Genomic DNA, 22,084 nt, shown 5'->3' with positions numbered 1-22,084 from the left:
AGTTGTGATTAAGTTTGTAAATTTCAGATTCGCCCTATTCACCCCCCTCTAGGCGACTTTCAATTGGTATCAGAGCCCGGTGCTTCATTAGAGCCTAACCGCTCGAAGTGATGTCGGGAGATCACGCCAAGAAGGAGATGGAGACCAGCGACAAGCCCACTACAAGCCACGAGAAATCTTCATCGGAAGAGTCCCGCAACAAGGGGAAAGGGAAAGAGAAGAAACCCTCTTCCCACAAGTCGCATCGGAGTGGCGACAAGAAAAAGAAGATGAGGAAGGTGGTCTACTACGAGACCGACACTTCATCACCTTCTACCTCCGGCTCCGACGCGCCATCCATCACTTCTAAGCGCCATGAGCGCAAGAAGTTTAGTAAGATCCCCTTACGCTATCCTCGTATTCCTAAACATACGCCTTTACTTTCCGTCCCATTAGGCAAACCACCAATGTTTGATGGTGAAGATTATGCTAGGTGGAGTGATTTAATGCGATTTCATCTAACCTCACTCCACAAAAGTATATGGGATGTCGTTGAGTTTGGTGTACAGGTACCATCCGTAAGGGATGAAGATTATGATGAGGACGAAGTGGCCCAAATCGAGCACTTCAACTCCCAAGCCACAACCATACTCCTCGCCTCTCTAAGTAGAGAGGAGTACAACAAGGTGCAAGGATTAAAGAGCGCCAAGGAAGTTTGGGACGTGCTCAAGACCGCACACGAGGGAGATGAGCTAACCAAGATCACCAAGCGGGAGACGATCGAGGGGGAGCTCGGTCGCTTCCGTCTTCGCTAAGGGGAGGAGCCACAAGACATATACAACCGGCTCAAAACCTTGGTGAATCAAGTGCGCAACCTCGGGAGCAAAAAATGGGATGACCACGAAATGGTTAAGGTTATTCTAAGATCACTTGTTTTCCTTAACCCTACTCAAGTCCAATTAATTCGTGGCAATCCTAGATATACACTAATGACTCCCGAGGAAGTAATCGGGAATTTTGTGAGCTTTGAGTTCATGATCAAGGGCTCAAAGAAAATCAACGAGCTTGACGGTCCCTCCATGTCCGAAGCACAACCGGTCGCATTTAAGGCGACGGACGAGAAGAAGGAGGAGTCTACATCGAGTAGAACACCCATCGACGCCTCCAAGCTCGACAACAAGGAAATGACGCTCGTCATCAAGAGCTTCCGCCAAATCCTCAAGCAAAGGAGGGGGAAAGATTACAAGCCCCGCTCCAAGAAGGTTTGCTACAAGTGTGGTAAGCCCGGTCACTTTATAGCAAAATATCCTATTTCTAGTGACAGGGGCGACGACAAGAAGGGGAGAAGAAAGGAGAAGAAGAAATACTACAAGAAGAAGGGTGGCGACGCCCATGTATGCCGCGAATGGGACTCGGACGAGAGCTCCTCCGACTCCTCCTCCAACGAGGACGCCACCAACATCGCCATCAACAAGGGCCTTCTCTTCCCCAACATCGGCCACAAGTGCCTCATGGCAAAGGACGGCAAAAAGAAGAAGGTTAAATCCAAATCCTCCACTAGATATGAGTCCTCTAGCGATGATAATGCTAGTGACGAGGAAGATAATTTGCGTACCCTTTTTGCCAACCTAAACATGCAACAAAAGGAAAAGTTAAATGAATTAATTAATGTCATCCATGAAAAGGATGACCTCTTGGATACCCAATAGGACTTCCTAATCAAGGAAAACAAAAAGCATGTTAAGATTAAAAATGCTTATGCTCTAGAAGTTGAAAAATGTGAGAAATTAACTAGTGAGCTAAGCACATGCCATGAGACCATTGACAACCTTAGAAATGAAAATGCTAGTTTAAGTGCTAAGGTTGATTCAAATGTTTGTGATGTTTCAATTCCCAATCTTAGAAATGATAATGATGATTTGCTTGCTAAAGAATTAAACATTTCTCTTGCCAGCCTTATGATCAAGAATGAAAAATTGCTTGCTAAGGCTAAAGAACTAGATGTTTGCAATGTTACAATTTCCGATCTTAGAGATAAAAATGATATATTGCGTGCTAAGATTGTTGAACTTAATTCTTGCAAACCCTCTACATCTACCACTGAGCATGTCACTATTTGCACTAGATGTAGAGATGTTAACATTAATGCTATTCATGATCACATGGCTTTAATTAAACAACAAAATGATTATATAGCAAAATTAGATGCTAAAATTGCCGAGCATGACTTAGAAAACAAAAAAATTAAATTTGCTAGAAGCATGCTCTATAGAGGGAGACGCCCTGGCATTAAGGATGTCATTGGCTTCCAACAGGGAGGCAATGTCAAACTTAATGCCCCGCATGGCGGATAATCCCATTGAGCATAGCCGCACTAAACACATAGTCATTCGGTATCATTTTCTAAGGGATCACCAACAAAAGGGAGATATCGAGATTGCATACATTAACACTAAAGATCAATTAGCCGATATCTTTACCAAGCCACTTGATGAACAAACTTTCAACAAACTTAGGCATGAGCTAAATATTCTTTATTCTAGGAACTTCTTTTGTTGATTTGCACACATAGCTCATTCATATACCTTTGATCATGTCTCTTTCATGTGCTATGACTAATGTGTTTTCAAGTAAATTTCAAACCAAGTCATAGGTGTATTGAAAGGGAATTAGAGTCTTCGGCGGAGACAAAGGCTTCCACTCCGTAACTCATCCTTCACCGTCGCTCCGAGCAACTCTCTGTCTTTGGTATAATCTTCACTCATATTTTATTTGCCAAAGGGGAGAAAGTAGTTAAAACGGGCTTATATTTCACTCAAAATATCCGTTTTTGGCGATTCATGCCAAAGGGGGAGAAAGTATTAGCCCAAAGCAAAAGGACCGCACCACCACCTAATTTTAAAAACTAATGATTTTCAATTGGTAAATTTCAAATTGATATCCTATTGTGTTCAAAAGGGGGAGAAAGTAGTATTTTCAAAATCGACATCTTAAAACCCTCTTGAACACTAAGAGGAGGATTTCATTAAGGGGGAGTTTTGTTTAGTCAAAGGAAAACATTTGAAACATGGGGGAAATTTTCAAATCTTGAAAATGCTTCGCAAAATCTTATTCATTTACCTTTGACTATTTGCAAAAGGACTTTGAAAAAGGATTTACAAAAGAATTTGCAAAAACAAAACATGTGGTGCAAGCGTGGTCAAAAATGTTAAAATCAAAGAAACAATCCATGCGTATCTTATAAGTATTTATATTGGCTCAATTCTAAAGTAACCTTTGCACTTACAATTATGCAAACTAGTTCAATTATGCACTTCTATATTTGCTTTGGTTTGTGTTGGCATCAATCACCAAAAAGGGGGAGATTGAAAGGTGAAAGGGAATTAGGCTTACACCTAGTCCCTAATTAATTTTGGTGGTTGAATTGCCCAACACAAATAATTGGACTAACTAGTTTGCCCAAGTGTATAGATTATACAGGTGTAAAAGGTTCACACTCAGCCAATAAAAAGATCAAGTTTTGGATTCAACAAAGGAGCAAAGAAACAACCGAAGGCACCTCTGGTCTGGGGGCACCGGACTGTCCGGTGTACACCGGACAGTGTCCGGTGCACCACCGGACAGTGTCCGGTGCACCAGAGGACTCCAACTCCAACTTGCCACCTTCAGGAATTTCTCAGGCCGACGCGCTATAATTCACCGGACTGTCCGGTGTACACCGGACAGTGTCCGGTGCTCCAAGGAAGCGCGGCCTCCGGAACTCGCAAGCCTCGGGAATTCACTTCAGTCGCTCCGCTATAATTCACCGGACTGTCCGGTGTACACCGGACTGTCCGGTGTAACAGCAGAGCAACGGCTATTTCGGCGCCAACGGCTACCTGCGATGCATTTAATGCGCGCGCAGCGCGCGCAGAAGTCAGGCGCGCCCATACTGGCGCACCGGACAATGAACAGGAGATGTCCGGTGTGCACCGGACACCCATGCGGGCCCAGAAGTCAGAAGCTCCAACGGTCAGAATCCAACGGCATTGATGACGTGGCGGGGGCACCGGACATGTCCGGTGTGCACCGGACTGTCCGGTGCGCCATCGAACAGACAGCCTCCACCAACGGTCAAGTTTGGTGGTTGGGGCTATAAATACCCCAACCACCCCACCATTCATTGTATCCAAGTTTTCCACTTCTCAACCACTTACAAGAGCTAGGCATTCAATTCTAGACACACCAAAAAGATCAAATCCTCTCCAATTCCACACAAGGCTTTAGTGATTAGCGAGAGAGATTTGCCGTGTTCTTTTGAGCTCTTGCGCTTGGATTGCTTCTTTTCTTTCTCACTTGTTCTTGTGATCAACACTCAATTGTAATCAAGGCAAGAGGCACCAATTGTGTGGTGGCCCTTGCGGGGAAGTTTTGTTCCCGGCTTTGATTTGAGAAGAGAAGCTCACTCGGTCCGAGGGACCGTTTGAGAGAGGGAAGGGTTGAAAGAGACCCGGCCTTTGTGGCCTCCTCAACGGGGAGTAGGTTTGCGAGAACCGAACCTCGGTAAAACAAATCCGCGTGTCACACTCTTCATTTGCTTGCGATTTGTTTTGCGCCCTCTCTCGCGGACTCGTTTATATTTCTAACGCTAACCCGGCTTGTAGTTGTGTTTATATTTGTAAATTTCAGTTTCGCCCTATTCACCCCCCCTCTAGGCGACTATCAATTGGTATCAGAGCCCGGTGCTTCATTAGAGCCTAACCGCTCGAAGTGATGTCGGGAGATCACGCCAAGAAGGAGATGGAGACCGGCGAAAAGCCCACTACAAGCCACGGGGGCACTTCATCGGAAGAGTCCCGCACCAAGAGGAAGGAGAAGAAGAAGAGCTCCTCCAACAAAGGGAAGGAGAAGAAATCTTCTTCTCACCACAAAGAGAAGAAGGAGAAATCTTCTTCTCACAAGCCGCATCGGAGTGGGGACAAGCACAAGAGGATGAGGAAAGTCGTCTATTACGAGACCGACACTTCATCAACATCCACCTCCGGCTCTGACGCGGCATCCGTCACTTCTAAGCGCCAAGAGCGCAAGAAGTATAGTAAGATCCCCCTACGCTACCCTCGCATTTCTAAACATACACCTTTACTTTCTGTCCCATTAGGCAAACCACCAACTTTTGATGGTGAAGATTACGCTAGGTGGAGTGATTTAATGCGATTTCATCTAACCTCGTGAAAGGGAATTAGGCTTACACCTAGTCCCTAATTAATTTTGGTGGTTGAATTGCCCAACACAAATAGTTGGACTAACTAGTTTGCTCTAGTACATAAGTAATACAGGTGCTAAAGGTTCACACTCAGCCAATAAAAAGACCAAGAGTTGGATTCAACAAAAGGGCAAAGGGCCAACCGAAGGCACCTCTGGTCTGGCACACCGGACTGTCCGGTGTGGCACCAGACAGTGTCCGGTGCACCACCGGACATGTCCGGTGCACCAGAGGACTCCAGCTCCAAACTCGCCACCTTCGGGAAGTTCCAAGGCACTCGCGCTATAATTCACCGGACTGTCCGGTGTACACCGGACAGTGTCCGGTGCGCCAAGGGAGATCGGCCTCAGGAACTCGCCAGCTTCGGGAAACGCCAACGGCTAGTCCGCTATAATTCACCGGACTGTCCGGTGTGCACCGGACTGTCCGGTGTGCACCGGACTGTCCGGTGCAACTCCGGAGCAACGGCTATCTCCGCGCCAACGGCTCTCTGCCGCGCATTTAATGTGCGCTCTGCGCGCGCAGAAGTCAGGCGCGCCCATACTGGCACACCGGACAAGGAACAGTAGCTGTCCGGTGTGCACCGGACACCCAGACGGGCCCACAAGACAGAAGCTCCAACGGTCAGAATCCAACGACAGTGATGACGTGGCAGGGGACACCGGACTGTCCGGTGTGCACCGGACTGTCCGGTGCGCCATCGAGCAGACAGCCTCCCAACGGCCACTTTTGGTGGTTGGGGCTATAAATACCCCAACCACCCCACCATTCATTGCATCCAAGTTTTCCACTTCTCAACCACTTACAAGAGCTAGGCATTCCATTCTAGACACACCAAAGAGATCAAATCCTCTCCAATTCCACAAAAGGGTTTAGTGATTAGCGAGAGAGATTTGCCGTGTTCTTTTGAGCTCTTGCGCTTGGATTGCTTCTTTTCTTTCTCACTTGCTCTTGTGATCAACACTCAATTGTAATCAAGGCAAGAGGCACCAATTGTGTGGTGGCCCTTGCGGGGAAGTTTTGTTCCCGGCTTTGATTTGAGAAGAGAAGCTCACTCGGTCCGAGGGACCGTTTGAGAGAGGGAAGGGTTGAAAGAGACCCGGCCTTTGTGGCCTCCTCAACGGGGAGTAGGTTTGCGAGAACCGAACCTCGGTAAAACAAATCCGCGTGTCACTCTTCATTTGCTTGTGATTTGTTTTGCGCCCTCTCTCGCGGACTCGTTTGTATTTCTAACGCTAACCCGGCTTGTAGTTGTGTTTATATTTGTAAATTTCAGTTTCGCCCTATTCACCCCCCCCTCTAGGCGACTATCAATTGGTATCAGAGCCCGGTGCTTCATTAGAGCCTAACCGCTCGAAGTGATGTCGGGAGATCACGCCAAGAAGGAGATGGAGACCGGCGAAAAGCCCACTACAAGCCACGGGAGCACTTCATCGGAAGAATCCCGCACCAAAAGGAGGGAGAAGAAGAAGAGCTCCTCCAACAAAGGGAAGGAGAAGAAATCTTCTTCTCACCACAAAGAGAAGAAGGAAAAATCTTCTTCCCACAAGCCGCATCGGAGTGGGGACAAGCAAAAGAGGATGAGGAAAGTGGTCTACTACGAGACCGACACTTCATCGACATCCGGCTCCGACGCGCCCTCCGTAACTTCTAAACGCCAAGAGCGTAAGAAGTTTAGTAAGATCCCGCTACACTACCCTCGCATTTCTAAACATGCACCTTTACTTTCCGTCCCATTAGGCAAACCACCAACTTTTGATGGTGAAGATTATGCTAGGTGGAGTGATTTAATGCGATTTCATCTAACCTCACTCCACAAAAGTATATGGGATGTTGTTGAGTTTGGTGCACAGGTACCATCTGTAGGGGATAAAGACTATGATGAGGATGAGGTGGCCCAAATCGAGCACTTCAACTCTCAAGCAACAACAATACTCCTCGCCTCTTTGAGTAGAGAGGAGTATAACAAAGTTCAAGGGTTGAAGAGCGCAAAGGAGGTTTGGGATGTGCTCAAGACCGCGCATGAGGGAGATGAGCTCACAAAGATCACCAAGCGGGAAACGATCGAGGGGGAGCTCGGTCGGTTCCGGCTTCGCAAAGGGGAAGAGCCACAACACATGTACAACCGGCTCAAGACCTTGGTGAACCAAGTGCGCAACCTCGGGAGCAAGAAGTGGGACGACCACGAAATGGTTAAGGTTATTCTAAGATCTCTTATTTTCCTTAACCCCACTCAAGTTCAATTAATCCGTGGTAATCCTAGATATACTAAAATGACCCCTGAGGAAGTTATCGGGAATTTTGTAAGTTTTGAGTGCATGATCGAAGGCTCGAGGAAGATCAACGAGCTTGATGATCCATCCACATCCGAAGCTCAACCCGTTGCATTCAAGGCGACAGAGGAGAAGGAGGAGGCTACATCAAGTCGACAACCAATAGACGCCTCCAAGCTCGACAATGAGGAAATGGCGCTCATCATCAAGAGCTTCCGCCAAATCCTCAAGCAAAGGAGAGGGAAAGACTACAAGTCCCGCTCCAAGAAGGTTTGCTACAAATGTGGTAAGCCCGGTCATTTTATTGCTAAATGTCCTATATCTAGTGACAGTGACCGAGGCGACGACAAGAAGGGGAGAAGAAAGGAGAAAAAGAGATACTACAAGAAGAAGGGCGGCGATGCCCATGTTTGTCGGGAGTGGGACTCCGACGAAAGCTCAATCGACTCCTCCGACCAAGAGGACGCTGCCAACATCGCCGTCACCAAGGGACTTCTCTTCCCCAACGTCGGCCACAAGTGCCTCATGGCAAAGGACGGCAAACGGAAGAAGGTTAAATCTAACTCCTCCACTAAATATGAGTCTTCTAGTGATGATAATGCTAGTGATGAGGAGGATAACTTGCGATCTCTTTTTTGCCAACCTCAACATGCAACAAAAAGAAAAACTTAATGAATTGATTAGTGCCATCCATGAAAAGGATGATCTCTTGGACACCCAAGAGGACTTCCTAATCAAGGAAAATAAAAAACATGTTAAGGTTAAAAATGCTTATGCTCTAGAAATGGAAAAATGTGAAAAATTATCTAGTGAGCTAAGCACTTGCCATGAGACAATAGACAACCTTAGACATGAAAATGCTAGTTTAAATGCTAAGGTTGATTCACATGTTTGTAATGTTTCAATTCCCAATCCTAGAGATAATAATGATGATTTGCTTGCTAGGATTGAAGAATTGAACATTTCTCTTGCTAGCCTTAGAAATGAAAATGAAAACTTGCTTGCTAAGGCTAAAGATTTTGATGTTTGCAAAGTTACAATTTCCGATCTTAGAAATAAAAATGATATTCTACATGCTAAGATTGTTGAACTTAATTCTTGCAAACCATCTACATCTACCATTGAGCATGTCACTATTTGTACTAGATGTAGAGATGTTGATATCAATGCTATTCATGATCATATGGCTTTAATTGAACAACAAAATGATCATATAGCAATATTAGATGCTAAAATTGCCAAGCATAACTTAGAAAAAGAAAAGTTCAAATTTGCTAGAAGTATGCTCTATAATGGGAGACGCCCGGGCATTAAGGATGGCATTGGCTTCCAAAAGGGAGACAATGTCAAACTTAGTGCCCCTCCTAAAAGATTGTCCAATTTTGTTAAGGGCAAGGCTCCCATGCCTCAGGATAACGAGGGTTACATTTTATACCCTGCCGGTTATCCCGAGGACAAAATTAGGAGAATTCATTCTAGGAAGTCTCACTCTGGCCCTAACCATGCTTTTATATATAAGGGTGAGACATCTAGCTCTAGGCAACCAACCCGTGCTAAGTTGCCTAAGAAGAAAACTCCTAGTGCATCAAATGAACATAGCATTTCATTTAAAACTTTTGATGCATCTTATGTTTTGACTAACAAATCCGGCAAGGTAGTTGCCAAATATGTTGGGGGCAAGCACAAGGGGTCAAAGACTTGTGTTTGGGTACCCAAAGTTCTTGTGTCTAATGCCAAAGGACCCAAAACCATTTGGGTACCTAAAGTCAAGAACTAAACTTGTTTTGTAGGTTTATGCATCCGGGGGCTCAAGTTGGATCATCGACAGCGGGTGCACAAACCATATGACAGGGGAGAAAAGAATGTTCTCCTCCTATGAGAAAAACAAAGATCCCCAAAGAGCGATCACATTCGGGGATGGAAATCAAGGTTTGGTCAAAGGCTTGGGTAAAATTGCTATTTCACCTGACCATTCCATTTCAAATGTTTTTCTTGTTGATTCATTAGATTACAACTTGCTTTCTGTATCTCAATTATGTCAAATGGGCTACAACTGTCTATTCACTGATATAGGTGTCACTGTCTTTAGAAGAAGTGATGATTCAATAGCATTTAAGGGTGTGTTGGAGGGTCAGCTATACTTAGTAGATTTTGATAGAGCTGAACTCGACACATGCTTAATTGCTAAGACTAACATGGGTTGGCTCTGGCATCGCCGACTAGCCCATGTTGGGATGAAGAATCTTCACAAGCTTCTAAAGGGAGAGCACATTTTAGGACTAACCAATGTTCATTTTGAGAAAGACAGGATTTGTAGCGCATGTCAAGCAGGGAAGCAAGTTGGCTCTCATCATCCGCATAAGAACATAATGACGACCGACAGGCCACTGGAGCTCCTACACATGGATCTATTCGGCCCGATCGCTTACATAAGCATCGGCGGGAGTAAGTACTGTCTAGTTATTGTGGATGATTATTCTCGCTTCAATTGGGTATTCTTTTTGCAGGAAAAATCTCAAACCCAAGAGACCTTAAAGGGATTCTTGAGACGGGCCCAAAATGAGTTCGGCTTAAGGATCAAGAAAATAAGAAGCGACAACGGGACGGAGTTCAAGAACTCTCAAATTGAAGGCTTCCTTGAGGAGGAGGGCATCAAGCATGAGTTCTCTTCTCCCTACACACCTCAACAAAATGGTGTAGTGGAGAGGAAGAATAGAACTCTATTAGACATGGCAAGGACCATGCTTGATGAGTACAAGACTTCAGATCGGTTTTGGGCCGAGGCAGTCAACACCGCCTGCTACGCCATCAACCGGTTATATCTACACCGAATCCTCAAGAAGACATCCTATGAACTCCTAACTAGTAAAAAGCCCAATATTTCATATTTTAGAGTCTTTGGTAGCAAATGCTTTATTCTTGTTAAAAGAGGTAGAAAATCTAAATTTGCTCCTAAGACTGCAGAAGGCTTTTTACTTGGTTATGACTCAAACACAAGGGCATATAGGGTCTTTAACAAGTCCACTGGACTAGTTGAAGTCTCATGTGACGTTGTGTTTGATGAAACTAACGGCTCTCAAGTAGAGCAAGTTGATCTTGATGAGATAGGTATTGAAGAGGCTCCGTGCATCGCGCTAAGGAACATGTCCATTGGGGATGTGTGTCCTAAGGAATCCGAAGAGTCTCCAAATGCACAAGATCAACCGTCCTCCTCCATGCAAGCATCTCCACCAACTCAAAATGAGGAAGAGGCTCAAGTTGATGAAGAAGAAGATCAATCAAATGAGCCACCTCAAGATAACGGCAATAATCAAGGGGGAGATGCAAATGATCAAGACAAGGAGGATGAAGAGCAAAGGCCGCCACACCCAAGAGTCCACCAAGCAATCCAACGAGATCACCCCGTCGACACCATCCTCGGCGACATTCATAAGGGGGTAACCACTAGATCTCGTGTTGCACATTTTTGTGAACATTACTCGTTTGTTTCCTCTATTGAGCCACACAAGGTAGAGGAAGCACTCCAAGATTCGGATTGGGTGGTGGCAATGCAAGAGGAGCTCAACAACTTCACTAGGAATGAGGTATGGCATTTAGTTCCACGTCCTAACCAAAATGTTGTAGGAACCAAATGGGTCTTCCGCAACAAGCAAGACGAGCATGGTGTGGTGACAAGGAACAAAGCACGACTTGTGGCCAAAGGATACTCCCAAGTCGAAGGATTGGATTTCGGTGAAACCTATGCACCCGTAGCTAGGCTTGAGTCAATTCGCATATTATTGGCCTATGCTACTTACCATGGCTTTAAGCTTTATCAAATGGACGTGAAAAGTGCCTTCCTCAATGGACCAATCAAGGAAGAGGTCTATGTTGAGCAACCTCCCGGCTTTAAAGACAGTGAGTACCCTAACCATGTCTATAAACTCTCTAAGGCGCTTTATGGGCTCAAGCAAGCCCCAAGAGCATGGTATGAATGCCTTAGAGATTTCCTTATTGCTAATGGCTTCAAAGTCGGAAAAGCCGATCCTACACTTTTTACTAAAACTCTTGAAAATGACTTGTTTGTATGCCAAATTTATGTTGATGATATTATATTTGGGTCTACTAACGAGTCTACATGTGAAGAGTTTAGTAGGATCATGACACAAAAGTTCGAGATGTCTATGATGGGGGAGTTGAAGTATTTCTTAGGATTCCAAGTGAAGCAACTCCAAGAGGGCACCTTCATTAGCCAAACGAAGTACACTCAAGACATTCTAAACAAGTTTGGGATGAAGGATGCCAAGGCCATCAAGACACCCATGGGAACCAATGGGCATCTCGACCTCGACACGGGAGGTAAGTCCGTGGATCAAAAGGTATACCGGTCGATGATAGGATCTTTACTCTATTTATGTGCATCTCGACCGGATATTATGCTTTCCGTATGCATGTGTGCAAGATTCCAAGCCGACCCTAAGGAAGCTCACCTTACGGCCGTAAAACGAATCTTGAGATATTTGGCTTATACTCCTAAGTTTGGGCTTTGGTATCCTAAGGGATCCACATTTGATTTGATTGGTTATTCGGATGCCGATTGGGCGGGGTGCAAAATCAATAGGAAGAGCACATCGGGGACTTGCCAGTTCTTGGGAAGATCCTTGGTGTCTTGGGCTTCAAAGAAGCAAAATTCGGTCGCTCTTTCCACCGCCGAAGCCGAGTACATTGCCGCAGGCCATTGTTGCGCGCAATTGCTTTGGATGAGGCAAACCCTGCGGGACTACGGTTACAAATTAACCAAAGTCCCTTTGCTATGTGATAATGAGAGTGCAATCAAAATGGCCGACAATCCCGTCGAGCATAGCCGCACTAAACACATAGCCATTCGGTATCATTTTCTTAGGGATCACCAACAAAAGGGAGATATCGAGATTTCTTACATTAATACTAAAGATCAATTAGCCGATATCTTTACCAAGCCTCTTGATGAACAATCCTTTAACAAACTTAGGCATGAGCTCAATATTCTTGATTCTAGGAACTTCTTTTGTTAATTGCACACATAGCTCATTTATATACCTTTGATCATGTCTCTTTCATATGCTATGACTAATGTGTTCTCAAGTCTATTTCAAACCAAGTCATAGGTGTATTGAAAGGGAATTGGAGTCTTCGGCGAAGACAAAGGCTTCCACTCCGTAACTCATACTTCGCCATCACTCCAAGCAACTCTCTATTCTTTGGGGAGAAATAAGCATCAAAAAAAGGACTTCGTCTTTGGGAGAGAGTAAGAGCCCAAAGCTAAAAGACCAGACTTCGCTTTTGGTATAATCTTAACTCATTTATTTATGACCAAAGGGGAAGATAGCACTTCAAGGGCTCTAATGATTCCGTTTTTGGCGATTCATGCCAAAAAGGGGGAGAAATAGCCCAAAGCAAAAGGACCGCACCACCACCAATTTCAAAAAAAAACTTAAGTGTTGAATATTTTCAATTGGTAGCCTATTGTGTTCAAAAGGGGGAGAAAACAGTATTTCAAAATGATATATCAAAACCCTCTTGAACACTAAGAGGAGAATCTCATTTAGGGGGAGTTTTGTTTAGTCAAAGGAGAAGCTTTTGAAACAGGGGGAGAAAATTTCAATCTTCAAAATGCTTTACAAAATCTTATTCATTTACCTTTGACTATTTGCAAAAGAACTTTAAAAAGGATTTACAAAAAAGTTTGCAAAAACAAAACATGTGGTGCAAGCGTGGTCCAAAATGTTATATAAGAAAGAAACAATCCATGCATATCTTGTAAGTATTAATATTGGCTCAAATTCCAAGCAACCTTTGCACTTACATTATGCAAACTAGTTCAAATATGCACTTCTATATTTGCTTTGGTTTGTGTTGGCATCAATCACCAAAAAGGGGGAGATTGAAAGGGAATTAGGCTTACACCTAGTCCCTAATTAATTTTGGTGGTTGAATTGCCCAACACAAATAGTTGGACTAACTAGTTTGCTCTAGTACATAAGTAATACAGGTGCTAAAGGTTCACACTCAGCCAATAAAAAGACCAAGAGTTGGATTCAACAAAAGGGCAAAGGGCCAACCGAAGGCACCTCTAGTCTGGCACACCGGACTGTCCGGTGTGGCACCAGACAGTGTCCGGTGCACCACCGGACATGTCCGGTGCACCAGAGGACTCCAGCTCCAAACTCGCCACCTGAAAGGGAAATGTGCCTTTGGGCCATTTCTAAATATTTTGGTGATTAAGTGCCAACACAAGTGCTTAAATGTGAATCTATGCCCATGGATGAACAAAATGCAAATCACAAGTAAAGGTATGTTTCTAAGCCTTAGTACATTGGTTTTGAGTACTAATATATTTGTCTAAGTGTTAGAAACAGACAGAAGAAGAAAAGGAGAATGTTGGTTGTGTACAGCCAACAGGCTGTTTCGGTCTGGGGCACCGGACTGTCCGGTGGTGCACCGGACAGTGTCCGGTGTGCCAGGCTGCCTCGACCTGAAGACGCCGCTCTCGGGAATTTGCCGACGGCGTACGGCTAAAATTCACCGGACTGTCCGGTGTGCACCGGACTGTCCGGTGAGCCAACGGTCGGCCGAGACAACGGTCGGCCGCGGAATCTGCGCGCGACACGTGGTCTGGCCAACGGTCGGAAGAAGGCACCGGACTGTCCGGTGTGCACCGGACTGTCCGGTGCGCCAGATCTGCAACGGTCGGCAACGGTCGGCTGTGCTGTTTAAGGAAATAAATCGGGCACCGGACAGTGTCCGGTGTGCACCGGACTGTCCGGTGCACCCGACGACTGAAGGCAAGGATGGCCTTCCAGATTTGTTCTCAACGGCTCCTAGCTGCCTTGGGGCTATAAAAGGGACCCCTAGGCGCATGGAGGATGTAAATCAAGCATTCCTACAACATTCCTAAGCACCAAGACATCGATCTCACGCATTCGTTTCATTGTGATAGCATATAGAGCTCTTGTGGAGTTGTGAACTCTTTGAGTTGTGTTGCGAGCTCTTGCTGCTGCTTGTGTGCGTGTTGTTGCTCTGATCTTTTGAAGTCTTGTGTGCGTTGCTCATTCCCACCCTTGCTCTGTGTTTTCTTGTGAACTTCAATTGTAAGGGCGAGAGGCTCCAAGCTGTGGAGATTCCTCGCAAACGGGATTGAGAAAAAGCAAGCAAAACACCGTGGTATTCAAGTGGGTCTTTGGACCGCTTGAGAGGGGTTGATTGCAACCCTCGTCCGTAGGGACGCCACAACGTGGAGTAGGCAAGCGTTGGTCTTGGCCGAACCACGGGATAAACCACTGTGTCATCTCTGTGTTTGATCTCTTGTGGTATTGTGTTTTGTTGAGACTCCTCTCTAGCCACTTGGCAATAATTGTGCTAACACCTAACAAGTTTTTGTGGCTATAAGTTTAAGTTTTACAGGATCACCTATTCACCCCCCCCCCCTCTAGGTGCTCTCAATTGGTATCAGAGTCGTTCTCTTCAAGAAAGGGACTAACCGCCCGAAGAGATGGATCCTAAGGGGAAGGGAATCGTGATCAACGACAAGGAGAAGGAGTCCTTCGTCAACGAGCCCAAAGATGACAAGCCTACCGACTCCGGCTCGGGCCGTAGACGGAAGGAAGGAAAGAAGAAGAAGACAAGGCGCATCAAGGAGATCGTCTACTACGACGACAGCGACGAATCTTCCTCTTCCCAAAAGGACAACGACGACAACGACTATGACAAACAAAAGACGGTTAACTCAAACTTTTCTTTTGATTATTCGCGCATTCCGCATAGCTCAAATGCTCATTTGCTCCCCATTCCACTTGGCAAGCCTCCTCACTTTGATGGAGAGGACTACGGATTTTGGAGTCACAAAATGCGTACTCACCTATTTTCTCTCCATCCAAGCATTTGGGAGATTGTGGAAAGTGGAATGAAATTTGATAGCTCGGATAGCCCTTCATTTATTAATGAACAGATCCATAAAAATGCACAAGCTACTACTGTGTTGCTAGCCTCTTTGTGCAGGGACGAGTATCACAAGGTGAGCGGCTTGGACAATGCCAAGCAGATTTGGGACACCCTCAAGATCTCTCATGAGGGGAATGATGTCACCTTACTCACCAAGATTGAGTTGGTGGAGGGCGAGCTCGGACGATTCGCGATGATAAGGGGCGAGGAGCCGACACAAACATACAACCGGCTCAAGATCCTTATCAACAAAATAAGGAGCTACGGAAGCACGCGATGGACGGATCACGACGTCGTCCGCCTAATGCTAAGGTCATTTACTGTTCTTGATCCTCACTTGGTGAACAATATTCGTGAAAATCCTAGGTACATCAAGATGTCGCCCGAAGAAATTCTTGGAAAATTTGTAAGCGGGCGAATGATGATCAAGGAGGCGAGGTACGTGGACGACGCGCTGAATGGCCCAATCCATGAGCCTCAACCCATTGCTCTCAAGGCAACAAGGAGCAAGGAGGCGCTACCCAGCAAGGTGGCGCAAATTGAGGCGGCCGGTCTTAATGATGAAGAGATGGCCCTCATCATCAAAAGATTCAAGACGGCACTAAAGGGTCGCAAGGGACAGCCAAGCAAGACTAAGACCAAGGGAAAGCGATCATGCTTCAAATGCGGTAAGCTTGGTCATTTTATTGCTAACTGTCCCGATAATGAAAGTGACCAGGAAAAGGGGAACAAAAGGGAGAAGAAGAAGCATTACAAGAAGGCCAAGGGCGAGGCACATATAGGAAAGGAGTGGGATTCGGATTGCTCCTCCACCGACTCCGACAATGAAGGACTCGCCGCCACCGCCTTCAACAAGTCATCTCTCTTCCCCAACGAGCGTCACACATGCCTTATGGCAAGGGAGAAGAAGGTGAGTACTCGAGACTCCACTTATGCTTCCTCTAGTGATAATGAGTCTAGTAATGATGATGACATAGACTATTCATGCTTATTCAAAGGCTTAGATAGATCTAAGATAGATAAAATCAATGAATTGATTGATGCCTTGAATGAAAAGGATAGGCTTTTAGAAAAGCAAGAGGATTTGTTGTATGATGAACATGATAAGTTTGTAGAGGCACAAAAATCCTATGCTTTAGAAGTTAAAAGAAATGAAGTGCTTTCTAGTGAATTATCTTCTTGTCATAAAACAATTTCTACTTTACAAGGTGTCACCAATGATTTAAATGCTAAACTAAAAGTAGCAAATAAATCTAATTCTCGTGTAGAACATGTTGTAATTTGTACTAGGTGTAAAGATTTTAACATTGATGCTTGTAGTGAACACCTAGTCTCAATTTCAAATTTGAATGATGAAGTGGCTAGTCTTAATGCCCAACTTAAAACTAGCAAAAGCGAATTTGATAAATTAAAATTTGCAAGGGATGCCTATACGATTGGTAGACATCCCTCAATTAAGGATGGACTTGGCTACAAAAGGGAAGCCAAGAACTTAACAAGCCATAAGGCTCCCATTCCCGCTAAGGAGAAAGGGAAGGCCCCTATGGCTACTAGTGCTAAAAAGAACCATGCCTTCTTGTATCATGATAGGAGACAAACTAGAAATGCTTATAGGAGTTATAATGCTTATGATGATTTTGACTCTCATGCCATGTTTGCTTCTAGTTCTTCCTATATGCATGGTAGAAATATGTCTAGGAAAAATGCTACTCATCATGTGCCTAGAAAGAACTTTATTCATGCTCCTAGGAAAGTAGTAAATGAACCTTCTACAATTTATTGTGCTTTAAATGCTTCCTTTGCTATTTGTAGAAAGGATAAGAAAATAGTTGCTAGGAAGTTAGGGGCAAAATGCAAGGGAGACAAAACTTGCATTTGGGTCCCTAAGGATATTTGCACTAACCTTGTAGGACCCAACATGAGTTGGGTACCTAAAACCCAAGCCTAAATTTGCCTTGCAGGTTTATGCATCCGGGGGTTCAAGCTGGATTATCGACAGCGGATGCACAAACCATATGACGGGGGAGAAGAAAATGTTCACCTCCTACGTCAAGAATAAGGATTCCCAAGATTCAATCATATTCGGTGATGGGAATCAAGGCAAGGTAAAAGGGTTAGGTAAAATTGCAATTTCTAATGAGCACTCTACTCTAATGTGTTTCTAGTAGAGTCTCTTGGATATAATTTGCTATCTGTTAGTCAATTATGCAACATGGGGTATAACTGTCTATTTACAAATGTAGATGTGTCTGTCTTTAGAAGAAGTGATGGTTCACTAGCTTTTAAGGGTGTATTAGACGGCAAACTTTACTTAGTTGATTTTGCAAAAGAAGAAACCGGTCTAGATGCATGCTTAATAGCTAAGACTAGCATGGGCTGGCTGTGGCATCGCCGCTTAGCACATGTGGGGATGAAGAACCTTCACAAGCTTCTAAAGGGAGAACACGTGATAGGTTTGACTAACGTGCAATTCGAAAAGGATAGACCTTGTGCAGCTTGTCAAGCAGGTAAACAAGTGGGAGGAGCACATCACAGCAAGAATGTGATGACCACTTCAAGACCTCTGGAACTGCTACATATGGACCTCTTCGGACCCGTCGCCTATTTGAGCATAGGAGGAAGTAAGTATGGTCTAGTCATTGTCGATGACTTTTCCCGCTTCACTTGGGTGTTCTTTTTGCAGGATAAGTCTGAAACCCAAGGGACCCTCAAGCGCTTCCTCAGGAGAGCTCAAAATGAGTTTGAGCTCAAGGTAAAGAAGATAAGGAGCGACAACGGGTCCGAGTTCAAGAACCTTCAAGTGGAGGAGTTCCTTGAGGAGGAAGGGATCAAGCACGAGTTCTCCGCTCCCTACACACCACAGCAAAATGGTGTGGTAGAGAGAAAGAACAGGACGCTAATTGATATGGCGAGGACAATGCTAGGAGAATTCAAGACCCCCGAGTGCTTTTGGTCGGAAGCCGTGAGCACGGCTTGCCACGCCATCAACAGGGTCTACCTTCACCGCCTCCTCAAGAAGACGTCATATGAGCTTCTAACCGGTAACAAACCCAATGTATCTTACTTTCGTGTATTTGGGAGCAAGTGCTACATTCTAGTAAAGAAAGGTAGAAATTCTAAGTTTGCTCCCAAAGCTGTAGAAGGGTTTTTGTTAGGTTATGACTCAAATACAAAGGCGTATAGAGTCTTCAACAAATCATCGGGTTTGGTTGAAGTCTCTAGCGACGTTGTATTTGATGAGACTAATGGCTCTCCAAGAGAGCAAGTTTTTGATTGTGATGATGTAGATGAAGAAGATGTTCCGACGGCCGCTATACGAACCATGGCGATTGGAGAAGTGCGGCCACAGGAACAAGATGAACGAGATCAACCTTCTTCCTCAACAATGGTGCAACCCCCAACTCAAGACGATGAACAGGAGGCATGTGATCAAGGGGGAGCACAAGATGATCATGTGATGGAGGAAGAAGCGCAACCGGCACCTCCAACCCAAGTTCGAGCAGGGATTCAAAGGGATCATCCCGTCGACCAAATTCTGGGTGATATTAGCAAGGGAGTGACTACTCGGTCTCGATTAGTTAATTTTTGTGAACATTACTCTTTTGTCTCTTCTATTGAGCCTTTCAGGGTAGAAGAGGCCTTGCTAGATCCGGATTGGGTGTTGGCCATGCAGGAGGAACTTAACAACTTCAAGCGTAATGAAGTTTGGACGCTGGTGCCTCGTCCCAAGCAAAATGTTGTGGGAACCAAGTGGGTGTTTCGCAACAAACAAGACGAGCACGGAGTGGTGACAAGGAACAAGGCTCGACTTGTGGCAAAAGGTTATGCCCAAGTCGCAGGTTTGGACTTTGAGGAGACTTTTGCTCCTGTGGCTAGGCTAGAGTCAATTCGCATCTTGCTAGCATATGCCGCTCACCATTCTTTCAGGTTGTACCAAATGGATGTGAAGAGCGCTTTCCTCAACGGGCCGATCAAGGAGGAGGTGTACGTGGAGCAACCCCCTGGCTTCGAGGATGAACGGTACCCCGACCACGTATGTAAGCTCTCTAAGGCGCTCTATGGACTTAAGCAAGCCCCAAGAGCATGGTATGAATGCCTTAGAGACTTTTTAATTGCTAATGCTTTCACGGTTGGGAAAGCCGATCCAACTCTTTTTACTAAGACATGTGATGGTGATTTGTTTGTGTGCCAAATTTATGTCGATGACATAATATTTGGTTCTACTAACCAAAAGTCTTGTGAAGAGTTTAGTAGGGTGATGACGCAGAAATTCGAGATGTCGATGATGGGCGAGTTGAACTACTTCCTTGGGTTCCAAGTGAAGCAACTCAAGGACGACACCTTCATCTCCCAAACGAAGTACACACAAGATTTGCTAAAGAGGTTTGGGATGAAGGACGCCAAGCCCGCAAAGACGCCGATGGGAACCGATGGACACACCGACCTCAACAAAGGTGGTAAGTCCGTTGATCAAAAAGCATACCGGTCCATGATAGGGTCTTTACTTTATTTATGTGCTAGTAGACCGGATATTATGCTTAGCGTATGCATGTGTGCTAGATTTCAATCCGATCCTAAGGAGTGTCACTTAGTGGCGGTGAAGCGAATTCTTAGATATTTGGTTGCTACGCCTTGCTTCGGGCTCTGGTATCCAAAGGGGTCTACCTTTGACTTGGTTGGATACTCAGATTCCGACTATGCTGGATGTAAGGTCGATAGGAAGAGTACATCGGGGACGTGCCAATTCTTAGGAAGGTCCCTGGTGTCGTGGAACTCTAAGAAACAAACTTCCGTTGCTCTATCCACCGTTGAGGCCGAGTATGTTGCCGCAGGACAGTGTTGCGTGCAACTACTTTGGATGAGGCAAACCCTCAGGGACTTTGGCTACAATCTGAGCAAAGTCCCACTCCTATGTGATAATGAGAGTGCTATCCGCATGGCGGAGAATCCTGTTGAGCACAGCCGCACAAAGCACATAGACATCCGGCATCACTTTCTGAGGGACCACCAGCAAAAGGGGGATATCGAAGTGTTTCATGTTAGCACCGAGAACCAGCTAGCCGATATCTTTACCAAGCCTCTAGATGAGAAGACCTTTTGCAGGCTGCGTAGTGAGCTAAATGTCTTAGATTCGCGGAACCTGGATTGAACTGTAGCATACATGTGTTTATGCCTTTGATCATGTTCATTCTGCATTTTGTTGCTTATTGTGGTGCTCAAGTTGTACAAACATGTCACACCCGGGTTTTAGGGGTCCAAAGCCCGAGCGCGAACATAAACACCAGGTGTGCTGGGACCAAGTCTCACACATATGATGCATAGTGGCACAGGATCGAATGTCACATCTTTACTATATAATAGGAGTTCTATACAAAATAATTAAATAATTACATCATATGAGGAAACGATCCAGCAACCCAAAGTTGACTGGGAGACGACGACCTAGACCACTCACGAACTCATCACAGCATCCTCCACGCGCATCATCCTGGGGTACCTGCTCTTGACCTGTGGGGGGGGTGTGAGACAGCAAGAGTGAGCTCACATACGTTCATCGCTCAACAAGTTGTGGGGAATAATGTGCATGAACTCGCCAAAGGTGGGAGCTCACGTGAAGTGTAAGGCTTACCAAAGAGGATGGTTAGAGCTGAGCATTGCTTTTAAAGTTGATCAAAATTTTATTAGCAATTACTAAGTATAAGTAAATACCAACCCAATTAAATAGTAGAACAAAAGTAACAACCTCACCTGCGATGCAATGCATATGACAAATTGAGTTTAAGTTCCATAATTTAATCATGTGAGTGTCCGAGCTGCTCATGACCGTGAGCACGGCTAGTATACCAGTTTTACACTCTGCAGAGGTTGCGCATCTTTACCCACAAGTCATGTTACCCATCTGCCAAGGGATCGCGACTTCCCATACACCTCTACCGAGGAGGCGAGGCAGGGTAACACTACGAGGCCTTTACAAAGTTCCACTAGCTTCAGAAAACCCGCTACAGTTTATAGGAAGCTCCAATGCAGGAATCCCTTGCAGGACCGCCATCGCAGCAAAATCCTCCCGAGGGCCTCCCTACACTGACCACTCCCCTACTGCCCTTGCCCCTTTCGGGTAAGGTAGTCTTCCACTAGCTTTCCTAATTAATCGGCCAAGGGCGTCCCATTAAACCCTTGTGGTAGCACTGTTTTCCCGGGTGGTTCTCCATGTTCCAATTAACATAATGATCTTATCATGAACAGTGATAATAAACAGATAATAAAAGTGTGATCATGAATAATGTATCTTCATACCCAAAACCACATAAAGCACTAGCAAGTACTACCCAAAAAGTTCAGTGGTAAACAAGGTATAAAGATAGACAAACTAGGGTAACCTATTGGGTCCCATCAGAATTAACCTATGCAGATCATTATGATTAATTAGAACATGAGTGGGTAAAAAGAAGTGATCAAGGGCACAACTTGCCTGGGACTTGAGATTCCAGGTACCAGGATGATCTTCACATGACATGTAACCTCGCGCTAATCGTAGCAATACAAACAAACATGATATAGGCAAGATTAACATCACACCAAACAAAAAAATAAACTATGTAATAATAATCTACGCACCACAACGAGCTCATAG

The sequence above is a fragment of the Zea mays genome, chromosome 10 (assembly GCF_902167145.1).
Source record: "Zea mays cultivar B73 chromosome 10, Zm-B73-REFERENCE-NAM-5.0, whole genome shotgun sequence".
NCBI lineage: Eukaryota > Viridiplantae > Streptophyta > Magnoliopsida > Poales > Poaceae > Zea > Zea mays.
The sequence above is the reverse complement of the archived record's forward strand: the minus strand, read 5'-3'. Positions refer to the sequence as shown.